Source organism: Macaca thibetana, chromosome 7, assembly GCF_024542745.1.
Source record: "Macaca thibetana thibetana isolate TM-01 chromosome 7, ASM2454274v1, whole genome shotgun sequence".
NCBI lineage: Eukaryota > Metazoa > Chordata > Mammalia > Primates > Cercopithecidae > Macaca > Macaca thibetana.
In genome coordinates, this window is record NC_065584.1 from 9,021,576 (window position 1) to 9,047,448 (window position 25,873).

Here is a 25,873-nt window from a genome sequence, read left to right on the forward strand (position 1 = left end):
TTGCTAAATGATGAAGCATCAAGTCAATGGAGATAGGAACGATGCAGAAGAAGAGAGCTCCCTTTTTCTGTAATAAATAGTATCACTGGGGTGGGGGGAGGGAGTTGTTTTAGTAAATTTATACATGAACACGCTGGGGGAAATGAGGTCTTCAGTTTATACGTTGTTTTGAACATAAATCTGTTTATACTTTGCACTGAACATAAATTTGCAAATAGAGAAAAATTGGGCACTGAGTATTCAATTCAGCTTTCAGTATAATCCAAAGAATCCATAAGTAAATAAATCCAAGGATTGCATGCAACTAGGAATATAATCAAGGCACAGTGTTGATGATTTTCTGCAAATATTTTAATTGACTGTGTTTTTATGGTTTAGGCCGCAAGAAAATAGTCAAATAATCTGAAGAATCTGTAGTCTTTTTTTTTTTTTTCCTCACGGTACACTTTAGGGAAAAATACATGGTTCGGAACATTATATAAAAATACCTAGAAAACCTGTTGCACAGAATACATGCTTTGTGATCTTACCAATATGCAGTGCAAGTTATTATGAAATGTTTGACAAAGACTGAAGAAAACCAAGGTCACTAGAGATGAAATGCTACGAGAGGGCAATTTATGCATATCTGAGTTTTAAAGATAAAAATTATTTAATTGAATTGATTCTAATAGTTTTTCATAAATTTCATTTTTTTAAATGCTCGCACTACCCCATCATTCTTTGTTTTTTTTGTGTTTTTTTTTTTAAATTCACGTCTTCTATTTATAGAGGTATGTGGATAGGGCACATGGATAAATAGTACATGCTTTCGATAGTTGTTTCTGAAAGGCACGCTCAATGTTTTAGCACTGCCTGGAGAGTTTTTTTTAAAAAGAAATACTGACGCTTAGCCCCTCACCAAGACATGCTGAATTCGAGTTTTGAAATAAAGAAGAGCCACGAGGTTCCTGTACATTCTAATGGTAAACTTTCCATATGACATCTCTATTCACCTTCTAAATTTTCACCCCTGCCCTTCTGTAATTTTCAAGAATCTTTTCTATTGTTGATGTGATGCCATTAAAATAGTCTTAGGTTGTTTTTTTAAAATGTAAAATGATAAATCATAAGCGACCACATCCTCATTTGTAGGGACTCTGCGGCTACCTGAGCCGGGCACTATGCTAAGAATTTCATTTGCATGATCACACATATCCTCACCACAATGCCACATGGCAGGAACTGTTATTGTCTCCATTGTACAGATGAATAAATTAAGGCTCACAAAGGGAAGTAACTTGCCCAAGGCCACTCAGCCAGGACAATGTAGAGCAAGGATTGTAAGTAGGGAAATAGACAGGGTATTGTAGGAACGAACAAATGATGGCTGTTTATGAGGTAATCCCTGCTCTTTTAGTCTGTGGGTCTTGCTAGGAGACGCTATTGATATTTTTAAAAATCGGAGATTAAAAGTACTGAGGAATAAATGTACATGTAGTCAGTGGACGAACTAGCCTGAGAGCTTCCCGAGGCCAGAGGCTGAATTTATTTCCTTTGTGTGTTCTTCGTCCCTTGATGGGGTTCAGAGGTCCTTACTAGAATGCAGCAGTTATTTGTTGAAGTGAATCTCATTCAAATTCCACAGAATTCTACTAATAGCTAGGTTGTGCTTGGAGAGGTGATACAGTCATGCTGCTTCTGTGAGAAGCAGGTGGTACCTGGCCCACCAGCTGCCACTTCTGCTAGCAAGGGATAGACCCTGGATTATGGTAAAAATGGTAACTATCTCAGAATATTGAACTTGGATGCTCAAGCCTCTGTCTCTGTCTTTTGAAGGACTGTCCAGCCAGCAGGGACTGTATGTTGGTCCTCTCAGCATCTCCCTACTGAGCAGCATGCATGGAACAGAGGAGGTGTTGAATGACTGCTGATCTGGACTGTCTTTACTGTATTGGCACCTGCTGTTTTCCTCACCCTTGTAGCCTAGGATCTAACATAGAGCTTGGCACATGGAAGAACCAGATTATTACTTGTGGAATCAGTGGATACATTAGTAGAGGCATGGAATGCGTTAATATTTCCAAGTGTGACCTCACTGGCAGAATTCCCATTGAACAAGTCTCCTAAGAGCTCCCTCTGGGGCAAACTGTATGACTCCCTGAAGAAAGAAAATGCATATACTCTCATTCCCAGCTTTCTCAAAGGGCAAGACTTCACATTTCCACTGCACACCCAGATGACAGGCGTCCCAAAGAAAACACAGAGTTTGTATGGCAAGAAGGGAGAAATGTGAGCTAGGAAGGCTAGAAGCACCACAGTCAAGCTGAAGGGGTCTTCCTTGGAAGTCCTGCATACCAAGTCAATAGAAGATTCCAATGCTTTATCCTTCCTCGAGAAGCTTCCCACTGATCCTGACATCAGCTCACATCCTCCTGCACTAATCTCTCGTAGCATCCTAGCTCCTTTTACATGACACTGTCTACCTGAATTGACTTTGTGTATATGTATGTGTTTCATTTATTCACCTAACAAAGACTCAGTTTCAAGTCTCTTTGCTAGGTGTGATGCTAGAGCCTAATTACTGCCTTTTGTCCTGAACAGAATGCAAAGTCTATAAGCTCAGGGATCATAAGTAAGCCTTCTTCGTCAATACATCCCTACCGTCATCTGCTACATGGTGGGTCCTCAATAAACAGGTTGCTGATGAACACATGATGAATGAATGAGTGAATGAGCTGGGCTCTGTGCCAGACACTGGGGATGCAAAAGTGATTCAGCAGTGGCCCTTGCCTTGCCCTAGAGGGACCCACACTCTGTGAAATAGCACTTCTACCTAAACAACAGCAGGCCGGTCTGCAGCAATGCACCTACTGTCAGTGTAGAGACATGCCATCAGTATGCAATGGATGGTGTTTGCAAACACTTCCCCCAGAGCTAATGAGCCTGTGGGAGTCAGGGATCATGTCAAACTCATCTCTGAATTCCCTACAGCACCTACTCCATGATGCTGTCCCAGTGGGCACCTTGCAAGTACTGGTGGATTTGACATTTGAATGGAGACTTTCAGCCCACTCCATGTCAGAACCCCCAGGGCTGAATGTAACAATGTTGACTGAAGAGAGCAACAGGACAATAGGGCAAGATTAGAGTAGCCATTTATTGAGTTCTTAGTGTGTACCAGGAATGACTGAACACTGAACAGAGGTGTCATTTATTCCTGACAGTAACCCAAGGGCCTAGATTCTCATGTCCTCATTCTATAGGATCAAACACTTGCCCCGGTTAAGACATGCTTGCTGGGATTACACAGCTGGGTAGTTACAGACCCCGAACCCCAAACCAAGTTGGGCTATGCCTGGAGCTTTTGACCTTCATGAACCACTCAAAGACATTGGTTCTCTGCACAAACGTGGACAGATGGAGAGATCACTACACAATAGGGTGATCCACTGTTGCCGGCACTTGTAAAGCTCCAAATTTTGTCTTATATCTTCATCTCCACATAGTATCTACGAAGTGCTTTTTAAACAATCCTATTTTCACAATGGTTGGCATTTGAAATAAAACTCCTAGCTCCCTACGGGAATGTTCAAGATCCAACTCTGCACTGAAAAGAAGTTACTTTTTTTCCCTAACAAATTTACAAAGTTTGGCAGAATCCACCTGGAATTTACACGCAGAGAGGAATTCTCATCGAACAACTAATATTGTGCTTCTGTCAATTATCATGGTTCTGGCTCCTATTAGTACTTGATTAAACTACAGGGACAGAAATCCTCTCCACACCCCCATATACACCAAAAGTAAAAAAACAGGAAGGAAAAAGGAATAAAAATCAGAAATCATTTGAGCCATTTGGGGCAGGTGCCTTGCTTTCCACAAAGTTAGGTTTAAATATTGTTTTTCAAATCGACCATCTGCAAATCCAGAAAAATTGGAGGCCCCTAGACTTTCACTATGACTTTTCCTTTTGTTCTATCTAGTACTAGGAAGTTACTTTATTAAGATTGGAGTTTATGGTATAAATTGAATTAAGGCACAAATATATACAGTTCATTTTGTCTTTTAGCACTGCCCACTCTTACTTTCTCTTGTGATAAAGAAAACCATTAGCTCCTGTCAGAACCGCGAGGAGGGAGATCATTTTTATTGAAATAAGAAGGAAATGATAGTGTCAGGCACTGAGTCCGAGAGATAAAATATTACATCTAATAAACATGCTACATATGGGATTCGACAAGGGGTCCTTGAATTACGGAACAACAGAAGCTTCAGAAAAACAATAACATTAATATTGAAAAATAATGACTAACCCTTTCATCTTGGAGAAACCTGCATTTTAATAAACAGGAGAGAAATTCAGGAATCTCTGAGAAAGCACCTTAATGACATCCAGTACATTGGAAGGACTGTCGAAGGTGGACCAATGGAATAATGGCAGGAATGGATATTGGAGACAATCAGTAACTAGGGTGCAGGGAGTGGGGGCAACTAGGAGATTTTGTTGAGAGACAGAAGATACTTAATATGCTGCAGAGAAGCAAATTAAGGCATGGACAGGAGGAGCCTAAATAGAATGGGTAGAAAGTTTCAAAAGAACAGATCCATAGTGGCTGTCTGGTATGTTGGGTAGACACAATATTTAGGTCTATGTTGGGCTCAGCAGCATATGGTGCCAGGAGTGATGAGTGGCACCTGTTTTAGGGGTGGGGTGGGGGTGGAGGCTGAAAGGACAGTGTGTGGTGTTGTTGGCAGAATACTCTATATTTGCCATTATTTGTTCAAATCACTAGTTCTCAACCGGGGGTGATTTTGGTTATGTCTGAAGACACATCTGGGCTATCACACTGAGGGCATGGAGATGCTACTGGCATTTAGTGGGTGGAGTTCAGGGATGCTGTCACACATCCTATGGCGTCCAGGGCAGGCCCCTACGGTAACAAAGAATTACCTAGGCCTACCTGTCAATAGTGCCATGGTTGAAAAACCAGGGTTAAAAGTTGATGTTTTCCATTTCCCAGTGGAGAGTCCACCTGCTCCTCAATGACCCCATATCCAGTGCTCTCGTGAGTACGCTTTCCCTTGGCAGTTTCTGATTTTTCACACCAGGCTCCTAAGTCAGGGTTCGTGTTTCTCTGCAGATCCAGACCTTCACTTGGTTTATCAAAGTTTCTAAAAAATAAATTGAGTATTATTATTGACAATCTCACAAACTGCAACAATGAATGAGCAATTTCAGTAGTTGCCACTTACTGAGTGTCTACCTGTTGTCAAGCACAAAGTTCAACACATTCTACATATTATCTTAGATTAAGCAGGCATACCTGCAAAGGTATTCTCTTCCCCAAATTATGCAGACAGAAATTTACAGAAAGTTGCCCAAGCTAGTAAGCCGCAGAGCCAAGATTCAATTCTGCTGACCTCAGAGCTTGATCCATTTGGGGCTATCCAAGGTTTATTTTAGCCTCAGTACTAATGACACTTATGGCTATGTAATTTTCTGTTGGGGTGGTGATGGGTCTGTCCTGTGCACTGTAAAATGCTTAGCAGCATCCCTGGCCTCTACCCACTAGCTACCACTAGCCATGCTGCTTCCCCAGTCCTAGTTATGACATCCAAAATTGTCTCCAGACATAGCTAAACATTCCCTGGAGGGCAAAATTGCCCATGATTGAGGCCCATTCACCTAGACAATATGTGTTAGAGTTTCAGCACTGAAACCCCATGGGCCTTACAGAGATTGTAAATGGTTAACTGTTTGCTATGAAATTAGAAGACAAAGAAACAAATTCTATGCAGTCTTTCCCTTCCTCTGCCATTAGAAACGCATCAGTCTTATTTGTAACATGTGCGGACTTGAGGCTTTTTGGCATAGATTGTTTCCATGAAAACACATTGGGAAAATCCCCTACCTGCCAGATTCAGGCCTCTGCCTGACTTGGCCTGGGTTAAAATATCTTGACTTTCCCCTGGGCTTTTATTCCTGTGAGATGATGAACTGATCTGTCTCAAGACAGTGATCGTCGTGATTGTCGTGATCGTCGTAGTCGTACTAAGCACCTGCTCTGGGACTGGTTCTATACTTCTTATTTGATTTGTATACAATATGATTCTGTCACATATATACCCTCATTCATATTGTGTAATAAGTAAAGTCAGATTCTGAAATTAAGAAACTGGCTGTAGTCATACCCTGTGAGAGGGTGCTGAGGACAAAGTCGATCCCTGCAAAGCCCACGTCGCTTTAACTCCAATCCCCTGGTGCCCATGACATGTTAGTCATATATATTGCTCCTTCCCTCTGATTAAAACAAAAATAAATTTTGAATCATTGTTGAAACTAAGTGATTAATGAATAAGAATGTTTATGCTTTCCTCTCTGTTTTAATGTATGTTTGAAGATTACCACAATAAAAGATGTTTAAAAATTCAACTGTCCACCTCCCCATAGAAAACAAAATCACTCATCTCATGCTTGATTTTAGTTTAAGTGCCTAAGTACTGTCTTCCAGTTGCCTGGAGTTTGTTTTGAACCCAAACTTTGAGTTGAGTCTTGTAGGGGAGCTCTGTGCTCAGATGGCACCGGGAGCTCTACGCTTCCTGAAAGTCCTTGGTGGAGAAAATCATCTCCTCTGTCTTCCTGAGACTCCTCCCTTTGCCTCCCCCAGCAGCCAAACCCCAGCAGAGCAGCGTGGGGTGCTGGCTGCTTGGCATTCAGTCTTCCTCATGCTCAATAGCCCAGTTTTCTGTTGCTCTGAAGTGCAGATAACAGTGTAATTCAAGCAAAGGTTTCAAAAGAGACTTACACCTTTTTTATCTGCTTACTGTTTAAGCTGAGAAAAAGACAGAATGGGGGGGACTTCAGCTCCTGAATATTTCACAAGTGTGTCTCTGTTCTGCAACACAGCCAGAGCCACCTTCAGAGAAAAGGTAAGAGGAAAAGTACTGAGATTTCCCTGGATAAAGGGACCTGAGAAATTCCCCATTTTTCCCCATGAAAATGAAAGCAATAGCATGGGCTTGGTTTATCAGATGAGAGTTTTGCTATTAATCACCTAAGCATAACCCTCATCTCCACCAGTGTGCTAAAAATAGACATTTTGAATATAAACCACATCTTTTTAACCTGACAGCTGTTTGGAAGATTAGAAAGCATTGTTTGCTTTAAGTTGCCTTGGGAAGACCCAGATTACCTCCTTGCCTTCTCTCTTTCCGTCCACTCTTTCATTAACAAAGATTCTCCATCTCGAGAGTGATCTTTGAGCCCTGGGAGAAGAAACGTAGAACTTCCAAAGGCCATCCTGTTAGGCTCTCTGCAAGAATCTAAATGTGACCCTTTCTTTGTGGATATGAAATTCCCTGGGCTAGGACATATTCTGGGTAAACTCTCCAAATTATCTTTTTCATATATTATTTCAAAAATATCCATTGCTCCTACTGTGTACTCAATACTGTGCTAAGCACAGCAGGACCAGAAAGAAATATGACTACCACCACTACTTCTGCTATTGAAGATCACGGTGATAAATAAAACTCCACTCTCATGTAACCCACAGTAGAGTGGGATGGGACAGATGGGGAGAATGCAGGAAGCTGTGGAAAGAGGTATGAATCCCCCACTGTGAAGAATCAAGGCAGGAATGAGAAAAGGGGATTCAAGACCTTTTTGCAGAGGAAAACTAGAAGTGAAGTCTGAAGGTACGTAGGAGTTAACTGGAGGATGTGGCCAAAGCGTATTCTAAGAGGAATAATAAAGCAATGGTGGAAGAGCGGCAAAGTCATGGTCCAGGACCTGACGAGTGAGTGAGTTTCAAATAGATTGAAAGTGAAGGTGTATAGAGGAGCAGCCCAGAAAAGGATGTAGGGGATAGTCAGATTATTCCCCAAAGCCCAGCCTTCACTTTGACCATTATAGAAAGTCACTGAAAGAATAAGACTGGGAGTAACAGGGCAATATTGGGTGTGTTTTTAAAAACACCTTTATGGAAACTTAATTGACTAGAATTAAACTGTATCTTTTTTTGTGTATGATTTGATGAGTTTTGACACCCTCTATAAAACCACATCACCATAATCAAAGTAATCCTCTTTTCCTTCCACCCCTTACACATATATTAGGCTGACGGAAGTCATCCCACAACTCACCAATACATGATTTAATTTTTCCCCATTTTGTTGCTCACTTTGTTTAGTTTGAAAACTGTCTATTGTTCTGACTTCCAGTTTAGTAATACTTCCTTCTTCAATATCTAATCTTTCCTTAATCCTATTTAGTGTATTTTTCTACTTAAGCACTGTAGTTTTTACGTCTAAAAGCTTAATGTGGTCTTTTTGTATGTTCTATTTACCTATTTTACTTTTTGTCTACTTGTTCTATTATGTGTGTAGTTTCCAGGTTAATTTTGATTGGTGTTTCTTCTCATTGCCATCTGTATTTTCCTGCTTGTTTGGATGCCTGGTAATTTTTTATTAGATGCCAAACATTGTAAATTTAGCCTTGTTTGGTGCTAGACATTTTTGTGTTTGAATAACGATTTTTGAACTTTGTTTCAGGTCCTAAGTTACTTAAAAATAGTCTGAGTCTTTTAAATCTTGGTTTTAAGCTTTGTTAGGAGGGACCAGAGCAGTGTTTAGTCTAGAGCTAATTTTTCTCTGCCACAGAGGTAAAACTGCTTTGAGCATCCTACCCAATACTCCGAACTGTGTGTTTTCCACTCTGGCTGGAGAGAACATAAATTATTTCTGGAGGTATCTGAAGACAGTTCCCTGTCATCCTTTCAGGCAGCGCTCTCCTTGGGGATTTTTCTCGCATGGATGCAATGACCAGTACAATAGTCTTCTCTCACCCTTAAAGGATACATTCCAAGACCCCCAGTGGGTGCCTGAAACCTGAATATTACCAAACCCTATATATACAATGCTTTTTAATACATGCATACCTATGATGAAGTTTTTATGCATAACTTAGGCACAGTAAGAGATCAACAAGAATAATAAAAATGGAACACATAAGCCAGACGTGGTGGCGGGCGCTTGTAGTCCCAGCTACTCAGGAGGCTGAGGCAGGAGAATGGCGCAAACTCAGGAGGCGGAGCTTGCAGTGAGCCGAGATAGCGCCACTGCACTCCAGCCTGGGCGACAGAGCGAGACTCCGTCTCAGGAAAAAAAAAAAAAAAAAAAAGGAGCACATAACAATATACTGTAATAAAAGTTATGTGAATGTGATCTCTCTCTCTCTCTCAGAATACCTTATTATACTTTACTTCAGGTAACTGAAACCATGAAAAGCAAAACCAAGGATAAGGGAGACTACTGGATTCGGTCAAAGATTAGAGAAAAGCCTTTCTCAGAGTTTTTCTTTCTGTGTAGCTCTTTCCTTTCTGCTACTTCATTCTGCAAACTCCTTCAGGCCTTCCCTCCCTGGCCTCCTAGCTTCATTGCTCCACCTCAGGAAGACACTGGGCTCAGCTTCTATTCCCCAGTGTTCTAAAACCTCTCTCTAAGCAGTATGCTGAGGGGAAATGATAGGGTTTACTTCATGTGCTGCCCATATTTCAGGGAACTCTGCTTTTTTGCCTCATGTTAATTTGATTAAAACTGTTGTTCTAAATATTTTGGTGTTGTTTTTCAATTGACTCAAGTGAGAATGAGTGTGTGGTCCCCGTTAGTACAAGTTAGCCGGAAGTGGGAGTCTTCTCATGTTGTTTGTGAACAGTCTCTGACTGGGACATACATCTGGGACTAGGATTGTCAGGCTGGAGGGTGGACTTCCTTTGGAGACAATTGCAATGTCTTCCCAGGGATGGAGGATTTGCCTTAGGCTGGGGGACATAGGGAAGGGCAAGCAGGAAAGGAGTCTGAAATATTAAGAAATTAGCTTCTTTCTGTGATGCAGTGTATGTAAATAATGAGTGAGAAGAAATACAGGTGCTCCCAGTCTTCTGCCCCCGGTGACCCAATGAATCATCTCCAGATTTTGCAGGATTCTCAAGGAACTCAGTGGCTTCCTTTGGGGACAAGCCTTAGACGTCACTGTTTCCCTCAATATGGGCCTTTTGCTTTCTGATTATGCCATAGAACCTGATAGGGCAGTGTCAGAAAAATGTAATAGAATGTGAGAAAGATATAAAGTCCTAAAAGGAATTTGAAAATAGGTGAATGTTATCTAAAATGGAAAAAAAAAATGCAACCTCAACAATAGAACTAATCAGTGTAGTTCCCTCCAAGAATTTAACAAGATTCTTTCTGTTTCTAGATAATCACTTCATCTCAACAATTCTTGGGTATTTTTTATTATATAATTCATGTTCTTCTGTTATTCTTCTTTCCAGGGACTTAATCTTATTTAAATTAAAAAATCACATACCTTGTTAATTAAAACACCAGATGAGAGCAATTGATAATTCATGCAAGAGAAAGCAAACATCTTTTCTATAAATATTTCTCCTCTTGGTTCTTTAGGTGCTTATTATTTAAGCTTTGGGAAACCACTTTATGCTCTAAACCAAACTAATTAATAATAACCACTTACATGTGCACAACAGTTCATAGTATAGAAAGCTTTGCTTTTATCTCTTATTTAATTTCATCTCTTTAACCATCCTACAAAGCGGCAAGGCCAAGAATTAATCATCCTTCACATGATAGAGGAGGAAACCAAGGTTGTAAGACACGACATGATGTGCTCAATGTCACAGTTGGCAACTTTCAGCATCCGAATCCAAATTCAGCAGTTTTACCTTTCTATCGTGTCTTGCGGTTTTCTTGCAAGTGAAGAATGAAAAAATTTCATTTTGCAAGTGGGATCTAGCTCTGAACATAATTTTAAGCTGTTGAAACAGGTGAGTAGTATCTCTCAAAACAAGAGAGTTTAGGGAAGGGAAAATACTGCTTCTTTCAGATGCTCTGAATGACAGCTTGATGGCTGTATCAATACAACTTCAAAAACAAAGAGGGAAGAGGGAAGCAGTCCCATCTCACCAGTTATTTGGTGTCATCTAAGGCAAATAAGAAAGAATAAATCTCAGTAATTCTTGAAGTGAATTAATTTTTCAGCACAGAAGTCAGCCAATCTGGTTTGAGTCTACAAAAATAACTTCAATAGTTTTGCCTGAAATAGCAGGGTGATGTTTTTTCTTTTGTTGAATGCCTATCTTCAATTTGCTCATTACCAAATGGGCCTGGGCAGTCTCTGAAATTACAGAGCTTGGATGGAGATATCGGAGCCAGACTCTGGGCCCAGCTGAAGGTCCGTTTCTCTTGGTAAGGCTGACCTTTTCATCCTATGTCACAGAGAGTTCTCTCGGCTCTGCACCACCTCAAGTCAAGTCCTCAGGACAGTGGAATCAAGGTTCATGTGAGTTTTCCCCAGGAGTTTTTCATGGGGCTGACCTTCACTGTATTCTTTACCAGGGATGCTGTGTAGCAGAGTCACCAGAGTATGCACTGGAAGTCTGAAAAGCTTGGAGTCAAATTCTGAAATGTGCATGCCTTTTGGAAACCTTATCTAACCTCTTCAAGCCTCAGTCACTTTACAATTAAAATGAGTTTAATACCCGTTAAATCAGTGCCTCAGTCTGTTTAGACTGCTATTGCAAAATACCTTAGGCTGGGTGGCTTATAAACAACAAAAGTTTATTTCTAACAGATCTGGAGGCTGGGAAGTCCAAGATTAAGACACTGGCAGGTTTGGTGTCTGGTGAGGGTCTGTTTCCTGGTTCACAGATGGGGCCTTCTAGCTGTGTCTTCAAGTGGTGGAAAGGCAAGGCAGCTCTCTGGGCCATTTCTATAAGGGTACTAATCGTATTCATGAGGACCACATCCTCATGACCTCATCACCTCCCAAAGGCCCCACGTCTTAAACTATCACATTGGAGATTAGGTTTCAACATATGGATTTAGGGGGACACAAACATCATCACCACAGCAATGAGATATTCTGTGTATAACCCAAATAAATTCCAGGCCTCCTGTGGTACTGTCTCAACATAGCACTGCATTCAAACAAATACATTCCAGCAACCAAAAGGTAGCTGAAAGTACTTAAAAACTTATTTATCTTGTGAAAGAAATGTCAAAGAAAGAGGAGGGATACATAATTAATACACATCAACCATCTAAAAATTCCTCTTTTCTGATCTCTGTCACATTTGAAATCCCCAATACCTAATTCTCAACACTTTCATTCTCTGCTTGCAATTCCAAACAGAGAACTCCTAGCTTATCTGTTTCTTCTTCTTCCTTCTCCCTCTTTTTCTTTGCTGTATTGCATGGATACTATGGTCTTTATGGATTTTTTTTAACTTTCTCTCTTCATTGCTTAATTCTCAAATTCTTTACAGCAGTGGAAAGCCCTTGACCTGACCTAGCATGCAGAGATCTTTCTCTTATAGAAGTCAGGGGAGTGAGTAATACTGTAATTATTCATTTGTCAACAACTTTAGTCAAAGAACCAACTAATTTTTGCACATATCTCGTGTGCCAAATGCCTAGCACAGTGCCTGAAATTCAATACTATACATGCCTTTCTTTTCATACAACCTTGGAAAGAGTTCTAATTACTCAGTATGAGTGTTCCTCATCTCCCCAAGTGGACAGCAAATTTCCAGAAGTCTAGAGTCCTATCTGGTAGCTTATTAAACTCTTAGAGTCTAGAACTATTCTCTAATGATTGTAGGTCATTCATTTAAAGCAATACCATCACTTATTTAAAACAATATAGTGCTCCTACTGCATGTCCAATATTGAGCTAGGCTCTCAGGATTTAATATAAAAAAGACATATTCACGATTTCCATGAGTCTCCCAGGCTAATGAAAGGGAGTCCTGTAAAAAAAAATACTAAAAATAAAGGAAGCACAGTTTGTAATAAATTTTCCGATCACTTCAGCCAGACTGGTGCAGTCATCCTTCAGCCGCTGAGTGTTGGCTGCCAATGGCTCATAGCTTTACACTTCCCAGGAAATTAACATGGCCAGTGGGGCTGCCTTGCCCAGCCCAGTCCTGACTCCTCATCCATTATCTAAAACATGGCCTCTAGCCAATGACTGGCTGATAGGGAGCAAATAAGTCTGCCACTGATTTCAAGGCAGAACAGGTGATGCCTCAGAGCTCCATCCAGTATCAGGGTAAGGCTAGACTTCAGCTGAAACCATGTCTTCTTCCCCAACACCATCTTGCTATTCACTTTTCTTACAGGTTTTGCCTGAGAGCTCTCCCTCAATAAGTTACATACAAAAGAATCTTCATTCAGGCTGTGCAGTTAGGAATCCTGACTTAAAACACAGTGCTATCATATAGCTCAGGATATGATGGGCAGGGAGAAGAGAAGGTTACTCCTTGAGACATCTGGGAAGGCTTCACTGGGTAGAGGCATTGCATTTCATTCTGAAGGACGCATTGGAGTGAGGATAGTGGGAAAGACATAATGTATGTAGAGTGCTACCAAGCCCACAGTGCGTACTAATTGCTGAAGAAATTATCTTTTCTGTCACTTCTTTCCTAATATAAGCAGAAATAACTATAGCAGCAAAGACATCACAGTGTGAAAGGTCATGGCATTGTTAGGCAATGCAGAAAAGTTCTGGAGCTCAAGGAGACTGGTGGAGACTTGTAGGAGAGCCAAGTACCTAAGGCATCCACGTACCATGCTTTTTCTCATACACAGCAGACAGCCAAAAGAAGTGTTAAATCAAAAGGATGATATTGGATCTGTGCTTCTAGAAACTAATTCTGGTGGCACTGGGAGGATGCATTGGTGTAGTGGGACAGGGAGATGAGATAGGCAGGAGAAGCTTAAGAGAGAGGTGCAGAATAGAGGTTTTCGAGTTGGGGATACATTTAAGATATTCTTAAAAGAGTGACACTTCAGCATGAAGAGACCAACTTAGATGGAGCAAGGAGCCAATATTAGAGTGAGCGATGATATTCTGGCATCTTGCAGTGATAAAATACTAAACTTGAATAAGGGTTATTCTATTAACTATATTGGTAAAAAGACAATTCTAACAAATGGTGCCACCCAAGTAAAACATACATTATCCTCTTATTTGAAACCTCCCTGTAATTTAAGACATCACTGTCATATTTAAAAGAATGCATTATTGCAAGTGCTAGTAGGTCAACATTCATTAGCAACCCCACAATAATAGCCAACAAGTGTGAAGAGTGAGCCTGCGCTTGAGGAAGACAATTTCGGTTAGAAAATAGACTCTCATTTCTATCTCTTGCAAGGTTATTATAGCAACAAGAAAATGAAAACACTTTTATTTTTCAAATTTACGAAAAAGCCTTCACCACCACTGTCATTCTAGGCAGAAAAACATCTTTAGCTGATGTAGCCTTTTCTTCTCTGAACTTAAATAAAGACACACAGCTATCAAGTATAAGGAGAATGGGAGATTTTGATGATTTCTTTATAAAATGCAAATGAAAACTAAGTTGTTAATGTTTAATACAGATATCGGATTAGATGTATTTTCTTGCCATTGGGGTGTGTGTGTGTGTATGTGTGTGTCTGTCTGTGTTGTCTGAACTGAGTGTGTGTGGGTCTGTGTGTGTGCCTCTGTTGTCTGAACTGTGTGTGTGTGTGTGTGTGTGTGTGTGTGTGTCTTGTGTTGTCTGAGGTAGGTGCGTGTGTGTGTGTGTGCTTGCATTGCCTGAAGTGTGTGTGTGTGTGTCTGCTTGTGTTGTCTGAACTGGTACATGTGTGTGTTTATCTGAGATTGCTGGAGGTAAGTGGTCATTTTAATTCAGCATAATATTTTAACAGATGACATTTTCACATAGTTTATTTCCTTTACTCTTCATAAGAACCCTTGGATAAGTATTAGAAAGCCATTTTAAAGGGAAGAAAACAGAGCCTCGGAAATATTGGGTGGCTTCTTCAAGATCACTGAGCAAATAACGAAGCAAAGAGTGGTGGGGCAGGAGAGGAGACACAGTCCCAGATCCATTGGGTAGCTTGTGAAGGCTTGCAGGTGCCATCAAAAGGCAGAGCCAGGAAGTAAACTCAAAGTGGAGAGGCTTACCTGTCTCCACTCCCTGATCGTCTCATTCCCGCACCCTAGACTAGAGGGAGCTTTATAGGCTAATGCAGCAGTTCCCAAACTTGTCGGCACACTGGGAACACCGAGGGAGCTTCCAAGAGCATGCACGCCTGTATCCTACCCCAGAGATGGTGAATTAATGGGTAAAGGGTATGACCTTAGCTTTGGAAATTTTCAGATTCCCAGGTGATCCTAATTTGAGGCAAGCTTGGGAACCACTGGTAGAGTCATAAAGAATAAGTTCTTCGAAGCCCACAGACCTAAGTTCAAATTCCAGCTTCTACACTTCCTAGCTGTGTGACCTTGGGCAAAATGCTTGATCACTCTCTGCCTTGGTTTCCCCATAGCACCTACTCCACAGGGATGTTGTGAAGATTAAACTAATGAATAGGTTATAAAGCACTTAGAAGTGTTTGCCATTATTAGTTTCTGAAAACAGCAATAAAACAACTAACAAAACATGGACCCCTGGCTTCTGTGCCTGGATGTCCAGGAGGAAGAACATGCTGAGAAAGACCACCAATATAGAGAAGACCACCAATCAGAACTTGGGCTGGGAGGAGTTAACGGAATCTTCAGCCCTTAGAGCTGGAAAGGGGCCTTAGACAGCATCTCCCTCCTCACCCCACCAGGTGCAGGTTGTATGGGTAATAACAGAGGTCCAAAGAAGCTAAATGACTTGTCCAAAGCCACACAGCAATAATACACTGCTCGGGATAGCACCAAGGTTCTTCCATTACTCTCTGGAACAAGTTCTGCTTTATGGCGGTTGCTTTTGGAGGGTTTGAGGCTTTGGGCGGGGCTCATGAGTATGAGTTATGTTTATTTAAAGGCAGAAGCTCACAGGTTCCTGAGAATCCTCTCTGACCTGCAGTGACCTCAATTCACATACTCTTGAGGGACAAGTATCAATTGACCAGCAGGGCTGGTGCTTGTCATAGCTTCTCTGCGTGTCTCTTCAACGTGCCCTGGCTGGTGGAGAGAAATTCTCTTTAAAGCATCTTTGAATTAGAATCATCCAAAAAGGGTTTGATTTGCCTTTCAGCATTTTAAAGGGAGACATTTTCACTTGTGTACCTAAGCAATCGGCACAGCGCCTCTGTCTATGAGGAGTCTACTGGCTTTGTGAGGTCATACAAACTCTAATCACAGCGGCAGCACTTGACTCATTCTTTCTATGTTTGCATTTTTAAAGGCCATTTAACTGGAACACACCTTTTCAAACAAAATCCTCGGGAGAATGTAGGCTTTTGTGTGAGTATGAGGTAGTGAGAGAAAGGTGTTCTCTGGAATCAAACAGACATGAGTTGTTTCTGACATCTGACATAGGAATTTCTCAACCTTGATGCACCTTAGTTTTCTTACCTTTTAAAGTGGGGGTTATGAGAGCCTTGTAGTGAACTTGTGAGATAAAATCAGATCATGCACAAATCAGATTGTTAGTATGATGATCAGTGCCTGACAGTTAACTGGGAAATAGTTTATTTTTGTTCTGGTATTTTATGTGGAGAGAATGAAGTGAATTAATCAGAGTGCATCAGGAACAAATGTCCATGGCTCAGTTTCCCGGGAAGCAGCCTGTGGGCTGTCAAAGCTCAGTCAGGTAGCATCTCTGCCCTGGAGGAGTTTTTGATGTAGTTAGAGGCAAGAAATTAATGAAATGTGTGTTAATGGATCAGGTAGATAAGGTAGGTTACTTAAGTGATGTAGGGTGTTAGAGGCAACTATCACCGTTGTAGAACAGGTCACCAGCTAGCAATTTCACGCTAGTTCAGGACTGTAAACAAGTGCTATTTGGTTTTTCTTGACAAATAAACAAATAAAATATGAAAACAAGGAACAAAAACCATCTGAATTAGTTGACAAAATTGTAAATTCTGATTTCACTTAAAAATCTTTATTGCCTGATTATCTTTAAAAATGGAAGAAATGGGAAATCTGGAAACATTCCACTGAATTTTTGTCCCAGCTCTGCTCTTTAGATGAAGTGTTAATATATTCTCTTTAGTTTGCTGCAGTCCCCACCACCCCCTGCTGTCTCTCCAGTTGGGGTGCCCCTTACAATCTGACCTGCATTGTCATTTTAGTCATAGCAGAGTTGAGAGGAAAGTGAAATAGACCATGCACCAGGAAAGTGTTTCAAGGAAAACAGAAGACAGCATATACCGGACTAAAAGAAAGACCATTCTTACATGAGTAATATACAAATCAACAAAGATTTATGTGTCATGAGAATACAACATAAGTTTTCATTACAACATAAAATATTGCAAAACAACACAGGTATAAGGGAAAATGCATGGAGAAAAGCACAAATGAAAATTGGTGAAAAAAATCCATCCTGGTCTAATGTGTTGACTGCCATTAGCACCTTGGCAATTGTCTCTTGTATGTGTGTTGGAGCAGAAATGCAAACATGAAATTGAATTCTTACTTTATCATACCTTGGTTGCATGGCATGAATGTTTCTGATATTTACTTTTGCAAAATGAAGACAATAACATTGACCTCCTAGGATTTGGGGGAGGACTAGATGAATAACGTGCAGAAAAGTGCCTGTGGTTGTGGCTCATGGCTGATGGTAATACAGGTTAGTTAAATCTGAAAATGCAGAGGGCTGGGGGAAGAATTTTGAGACCCTGAGTAACTGAGACATGTCACTGAGAAAGTAAGACATCACTGGATTTCTCAGAGAAAAAAGTAAGATGCAAATGGGCCTGGGGCAGAGAGATGTCCTAGGTGAATTGCACGGCACACATCCAGTTGGGGATGTGGCTGGGGACAGGTTGGGCATCAAGCTACTGGATTCTGCTGGGCTGAGGGTCCATATTGCTGAGCTGAGTCATCCCACATGGTGGGTAAGTCAGGTCTTCAAAAACCTGGCCATGGGGTCTTTAGGCTTCTTATCCCTTCAGACCTAAGGTCCAGCCCACCGCATGTGTTGATCTCTTGTGTGCCAGTCATTGAGCTAGGTCCTGGGAGCAGAGACATGTTGAAACGTAGATTCTAAACGCATTCTACCTAAAGTCAGACCACAGATCTGTCACTTGGAAAATATATTACCCTGGACATATTCCTTAACCTATCTTCATCTCAGTTTTTTCATCTGAAAAATGGAAATCATAATGGTGGCTGCCCCATTGCATTTTGTGAATAGGGGGTTAAGAACAAAACGAAGACTTCACTCATGTGTGTGACAGTTTTTTATAAGGCCTGGATCCCAAATTGTGCATTATCCAGTGCTCAGGGAAATGGATCATTGCAATGGAGTAAAACACGTGCAGAGACAGAGGTTAATCCAGGGCTGCTGGAACAGCTTGTAGTATGACTAGCCCCACCCAGGTGACTCAGGACTTAACAAAGAAGGTGATGTGAGGCTTGGTCAGGGCCTGCAGGTTGAGGAAGCTCTCTGGGAAGAAGAGCAGGCAGTAGGGAAGGCCTTAGAGAGAGTAGAGATTACAGGAGCAAGAAGGTAGTCAGGGATGCTTGGGAACCACAGAGAGACAGGTAGCTTGGAGCCAGAACAGGGAACAGGGAGGATGGATCTGGAATTGCCCAGCTGAGCCTAGAATAAGAAGAGCCTTAAGTGTCACATTGAAGATGTTTTATTTTCTCCTATAGGTGATCAGGGGCCTCTATGTGACTTAAGAATACAGATTGAGACCATCCTGGCTAACACGGTGAAACCCCGTCTCTACTAAAAAAAAAAAAAAAAAAAAATTACCTGGGCGTGGTGGCTGTCACCTGTAGTCCCAGCTACTCGAGAGGCTGAGGCAGGAGAATGGAGTGAACTGGGAGATGGAGCTTGCAGTGAGCCCAGATTGCACCACTGCACTCTAGCCTGGGCGACAGAGCAAGACTCCATCTCAAAAAAAAAAAAGAGTACAGGAACGACTCCATTCGGCTAGAGGTAGTGTTTTTTAAGCATCCACACTGTCAGGTACTTGCAAACAGAAAGACTGGATGAGCCCCTCTTTGTGAGAGAGGGCGAAGCAGGTGGCATGAAGTCCGGGGTTTCTCTGCAACAGCATCTGGCCTTTGCCCCTGCCAGTTGTTTAGCTCTATTTAGTATATTTTATGCATTTAACACATCACACATTGCAAAACATTGCCTTTCAGGGTTGCTTGAGTTTTTATAAAGAGATAACAGCTGTTGTTTCAAGTAAGATTGATCCAGGCGTTGCTGCCAGCCATGTACCATGCTTGTGGAAAGCATCACTTCAGTAACATTCAGCGATGTGGAGTCTCTGGTTTGGATTGGATGTTTCCCAGAAGGGAGAACTGGGTGGAAAGGGACTCATTCCTGCTACAGAAGAGAAAGGCACGGCCCATGGAGTGTCCTCCAGAATCAAGGATCTCAAAGGCCAGACATATGGTGGGCACTTGAAAAATATTCATTGAATGAATGAATGAATGGATGAGTAAACAAATGAATTAATGTGCATTGGGGGAGAAGAAAATTAAAACAAATATATTCCAGGTTGGTTTTTTTTTTTCTTAAACTAGCTTTTAAATAATTTCACGAGTACAACGTTAATCCTTTCTTGACATTGTGAAAGTCAAGACCAAGACAGTCTTTCTTCATGGCGCCCTTTACTAAGGGTCCTCTCCTCTCACTCTGGCACCCACCATTTAAACCTGCTTCTCCACATTTTTATACGCATAGCTGGGACTTTTATGTGGCTGTCAGTATTTACAACTATATCTCCACGTGCTTTTAGGAAATTAGGGATTACTTTCCTTATTTAAAAGATGGGGAAACTGAGGCTCAGGGAAGTGATGTTCTAAGTTGAAGGTCTTTCAGAGTCAAGATTTGAACCTGGCTCTGGCAACCCAGATCCCTGTTCTTTCGCCAGGCTTCCCTCAGAATGGGTTCTCCCCTGGTTCCCACTGTGTGTTTGTCTTTGAACTGAGAGTAGAGTGGTTTACTGTCCATGCGGGAAGAGGAGGCAGAGAGAAGGGAAATCACAGCGCAGTGGAGAAAGTGAACTCCTGTGCTATTCGATATGGTAGCCACTAGTCATGCATGGCTTTTTAAACATATTTAAGTTAAAATTAAATGAAGTTAGAAACTCAGTTTCTCCGTTGCACTGGCCACATTTCAAGTGTTCAATTGCCACATGTGGCTGCCAGATTGGACAATACAGTTAGAGAACATTTCCATCATCACTGAAAGTTCATTTGGACAGCACTGCAGCTAGACCATAAAGCACTGTAGCAGAGTGAGGGCTTATTCACATCATGCAGGAAGAATATTTTTCATAGCTTTCCTGAAACTGAACTAATACATACACACTGAACTAATACATACACCATGTCATACACACTGACATTGAGCTAAGGTATTCTCCCATTGCTCTCCAAAGACGCTGAAGTGCAGACTTTTCCGTGAATCTCTTTTGCACGTTCTGGTGATTCTGTGCAGCAGAAGTATCGCAAATGGTCCACAAACACCTCCTGGACTTCAACTTTATTCAGAGTCAAACTAATTCAGACCACTGAGGGTTCTGAAGCGTTTTCCTCATGGAAGCCCTTTAATGGAGCCGAACTTCGCTGTTACAACCTCTGCTTGACGTAGGTGTGTTAAGAAATAGTCTTATCTTGTAGAATTGACATTGGGGATATCATTGATTCTACTCACACCTCACATCTTTTTATGAGGACATCTTGAATCAATTTATTTTAGACTTGAATTCTTCTGGGTGACTTCTGTTCTATATTTCCTATTTGGTTCTCACAGCTGACTGTTTTCTTCTGTACTTTAATGACTAGAGAGCTCAGAGTTAAATTTTTAACTTAACTTTAACAATTATGAAGTACTGTCTATCATATGTTTCTGCAAACTAATTTTTCTCTCTATTCATTTCACTAATCTCCTCTGTGTCTTCTATCATTTTGAGTTTTTTATCTATTCTTCATCCCATTATATCATAGGATTTCATCTTCCCTCCCTCCTTCCCTCCCTCCCTTCCCTCCCTTCCCTACTTTCCCTTCCTTCCCTTCCTTCCTTCCCTTCCTTCCTTTCTTTCCCTTCCTTCCCTTCCTATCTTCCTTCTTTCCTTCCACCTTTCATCTTTTCTTTATTTCTACATCTCTCTGTGTCTCTCCTTTTTCTTTTCTTCCTATCTCCTTCCTTTCTGGTATTCCGGTTTCAACATCTTGAGATAGAGTACACATACATAAGTCAGAGGTGGAAGTGCAGGGCGAGCAATGGCCCAGCTCACTCCACATCAAATAAAGGCCACTACTTCAGAAGCATGTTGCGTTTGCCCCTGAGGCTGGCCTTGACACATGACCAGTCCTCACCAGGAGACATGTCTGGGCAATTCAGGCTTCTGGGATCTGAGTTGGGATGGCCCCACCTGTCCCCACTCCTGATCCTAATCAGGAACATCTAAGCTGAGTCACTTGAGCCTTTGGCCTCTCTCCTTGCAGGGAGTGGCTTTCCCAGAACACTGATGTCCCACCACCCTGCCCTCTCCTTCCAGTGAGTGACAGCTCCAATTATGGGTCAAAACAGGGAATCATTTTTCTCTCTGGCCTTCCCCATTTCAGGAGCTGATTTACTCCTTGTATCAATTATTCATTTTCCTTGGGGAGGAGGCTTTTATGAGATCTTGGTCAGCAGCACCAAGCTAGCTGGAGGGTGTGTCCTGCCTGAGGGCTGAGCCAGGCAGCTCTGTGCCTCTGGAAAACAGCAAGTCCCAGCCAAATGGAGGCGATGGATTGCAACCTAAATGTGCTTCCATCATGTCTTGCATTAGGATTTGATTTAATTTTTACCTGATGCTTCACCTATTACAATGAGACATAAAAAGGGAATTTGCAGCTGCCTGCTTATCAGAAAAGATCAACTGTTTCTGTAATTAATATGGAAGATAACAATTTAAAATAATGAAACACCCATAATATGCTTAGGGGAAGCAGCTTGTTGCTATAATTAGAACGAGAATCAAATTGTTCTGATGGCAAACACATCATTTATTGAACTGAAGCTACTCTATGAATGAAAGTAAATAGCACAGCAGGAAAAAAAAAAGATGAGTAAGAGACATTTCATAAAACTCTGGGTCTGAGAAAGATATTACAAGCACCAAGGATAGGACTTAATAGAACCAGACATTCCTGCAGTGCCCCGTGAGTCTCCACCCGAGCTCCTGTGTGGTGTTTGTTCAGTGTCTTTTGAGGCCCTTGATAATTTTCTACAGTACGTCTCTGATTATGTCATACCTGTGCTTAAACATCCCCCGCAACATTAAATATAATAAGGTTTATATCTGTAAGTGCGCGCGCACACACACACACACACACGCACATCTTCCATGATACCTGTGTAGAACTTTCTACCTAGAGAACTGTTGTTCCCTCTTCAATCAAATTTTGGCTGGGAAGGGAGGATTGAGGAGATACTTTCAACTTAACACATCATTTTTCACTCTTCTACCTTAAAAAAATCCATCAGGATATATTATTTCATGATAAATAAAAAAAGTTGTTGTTATTTCCCACGAATAGTCAACCACATCAGTCTTCTCTCCTGCCAGTGTCTTCCTGCACCTGCTCCAGCTTGCTAGGCTGCAGCTTCCTGGAAAACTCCCCAGATTCATCACTTCCCTGTATTTTTAGGACTTTTGTTCCTATTCATCACTCGACTGGCAACTTTCTCCCTCTCCCTTCTTGCCTAGAAGGCTCTGACTTTTCCAAAGAGGCCTGATGCAAATGTCACTTCTTCGCTCTGTCACCCAGGCTGAAGTTCAATGTCATGATCTCGGCTCACTGTAACCTCCACCTCACGGGTCCAAGTGATTCTCCTGCCTCAGCCTCCTGAGTAACTGGGATTACAGGCACATGCCACCACGCCCAGCTAATTTTTGTATTAACAGGGAAGGAAGGAAGGGAAGGTATTAACCATGTTGGCCAGGCAGGTCTCAAACTCCCGACCTCGGGAGATTCACCCACCTTGGCCTCCCAAAGCGCTGGGATTTCAGGCGTGAGCCACTGCGCTCGGCCGTCACCTCTTCTTAGCAGCCTTCTTAGACCAATGCTCTACTCTGGGACACAATTATTTTCTTTCTCATCTGAGTTCTCATGGTATTTCCCACAAAAGTGTATCAATACATTATTTTGCACTACACACTTGCTTGCATCCATTCACATCCCCCGCTCTCAACGTGTGTGTGTGTGTGTGTGTTTATGTGCCTGGCACATAGTAGGTATAAATGTTTACTAGAATGGTGTTAGATTAATTTGGGTGAACAAGGACATATTTTGGGTTCATTAGACATGTTACGATATTTTTAAAGTTTTGTGGTTTGAGTAGAATTTGAGATGCATCTTGCCAAGTATGTTTCTCCCTATTTTGTAAAGCCCATATGTCTATTAAGGGAGGAAAAGCCATATGGTTCTGATTTCTTTACTCATAGATCAGCATTTCATTTTGTAGGATATCTGATGTTCAAGATGCCGCCTGTACTGTGTGTATTGGTCCCTCTTTTTGAATGTTTTTCTTTTAACCGGGGAGATCGTCTTTCCCAAAAATAGAAACTTAACTCTCAACAGTATAGAGGATATTTTCAGTCCTGAACTTGTGAGGCTTGGGAGATGGGTTCTCAAATGAAACCACTTTGTGTCTTTTCTTGCAAAGAAAAAAGTTATGGCCCTTAAACAGGATCTTTTGGTCAAGATGAGCTGAAGCAAGGTACAGTTTATGTTGGATCATTTGGGTTTATTTTTGATGTTGCTGAAGGTAATCCATGTGCAGTAAGGATATGTTAACCAAATGGATTAATGGATTAATAGATGAATAAATGAATGAAAGCAGTCTAGAGAAGGGTGATGTCATAAACACAATTTTAAAGTTAGAAATCCTGGATTTAATTACCGTTGCTCTTGACTTTGGGCCTTAATAACTGAGAGTCTTGTGCCATCTCTGGCTTCTCTGAATGTGGTCTTCTAATTAAAAGATGATGTTAATAATGTTTTGAAAGCCTTCAAGTTTATTTTCTTCTTGCTGCTGCTGCTGCTTCTCCCTCTTCTCCCTCTTCTCCCTCTCCTCCCTCTCCTCCCTCTCCTCCCTGTTCTCCCTCTCCTCCCTCTCCTCCCTCTCCTTCCTCCCTCCCCCTCCCCATCCCCAACCCCATCCTCATCCTCTCCCTCCTCCTCCTCCTCCTCCTCCTCCTCCTCCTCCTCCTCCTCCTCCTCCTCCTCCTCCTCCTCCTTCTCCTTCTCCTTCTCCTTCTCCTTCTCCTTCTCCTTCTCCTTCTCCTTCTCCTTCTCCTTCTCCTTCTCCTTCTTCTCCTCTCCTTCTCCTTTTCCTCCTTCTCTTCTCCTTCTTCTTCTTCTTCTTCTTCTTCTTCTTCTTCTCCTTCTCCTTCTTCTTCTTCTTCTTCTTCTTCTTCTTCCTCTGTCACCCAGGCTGGAATGCAATGGCACCATCATAGCTCACTGCAGCCTCCAACTCCTAGGTTCATGTGACCTCCCACTTCCACCTCCCGAGTAGTTGTAACTACAGGTACACACTAGTATACATGGCTAATTAAAAAACAGTTTTTTCCTTGTAGATACAGGGATCTTGCTGTGTTTCCCAAGCTGGTCTCGAGCTCTTGACCTCTAGCCATCCTCTGCCTTGGTCTCCCAAAATGCTGGGATTGTAGGCCTGAGCCACTACACCATGTCTTGAAGTTTTAAAGACAACTTCGTGAAGATCTATTTGAGCAACATTTGCCAAACTTTAGTCATTCATCCAATGTCTTTGCAATCTTATCACTTAACATTTTTTTCTAAATGAGCTTTTCTTCATTTGATAATCTACTTAAACAAATATGTTTACAAAGATGACATTCTATCACTGCTGTCTGTGAAGAACCGATATTCCATACTATAAAGAAATTTCTTATTGTGGAAAAAAGAGATACTTCTTAATCTTTGTCCTAAATATTAGTCTGTGTACCACCCAAAATTATCTCACTCAGCATCAGTGGTGCTCATGCTCACCTTTGGAAAGCATCCATGATGACAGTATATCTGGGAGCATTTTTGTAAAGTGTATGACTCTATAAGCATTTTGAATAACTATTATTGTTGTTATTGAAAGAATTAATCTAGGAGCTGTCAGAAACTATGGCTTAAACCTTAGCCAAAGGATTTTACTATATACAATTATAGAGCCTGAAAAGCAGAAAGAGTTGTTTCAGCAGTGTGGGCCACATTTTATAATTATTTGTGGTTTTCCGTCCCTACCTCTATGGGATGCCAAACACTTGAGTGGAAAGCAGAGTCAGTCGTGTGGATGTGCGTAATTTTCTGGCCCTCTGCCACATCGTTGTCATGCACTTTCTTCATCCGTGACTCATCAGACGATTGTGCTATCCTCGTGAGGCAGGCATGGTCATGACTAGGATTCCCATTTTAAGAATGAAGAAATCAAGGCTTCAAGGAAGTGACATGCAGTTCTCAGGGACGTGCAGCTCACAAAGGGCTGAATTGGTTCTAGAAGGAGACAGGGGCTTCTGACCAATACTGGTTATGGCTACCCATTTCTGTGCAGCTGAATAAGCAATGGGACCTGAAACTGCTGAGACGCTTGAACATACGAAATATTAAAAGAGTTCCTCTGTCTTTTTATTTTCTTGAATAGAGCTCAGAGAAGACAAGGCCCAGAAAGCCTACTTGTGACTTAACAGGTCATCTTTTGAACTTGGGAAATTTAATGAATACTGTACAGAAATAGGATGTGTCAGGTCCTGAGGTAGTTACTGGAGAAATAGAAATAATTTAATTCTATGTCTTCTTGAAAGAGTTCATAGTCTGGTTGGGAGATCCACTGATTAGAAAATGCACCCAAAA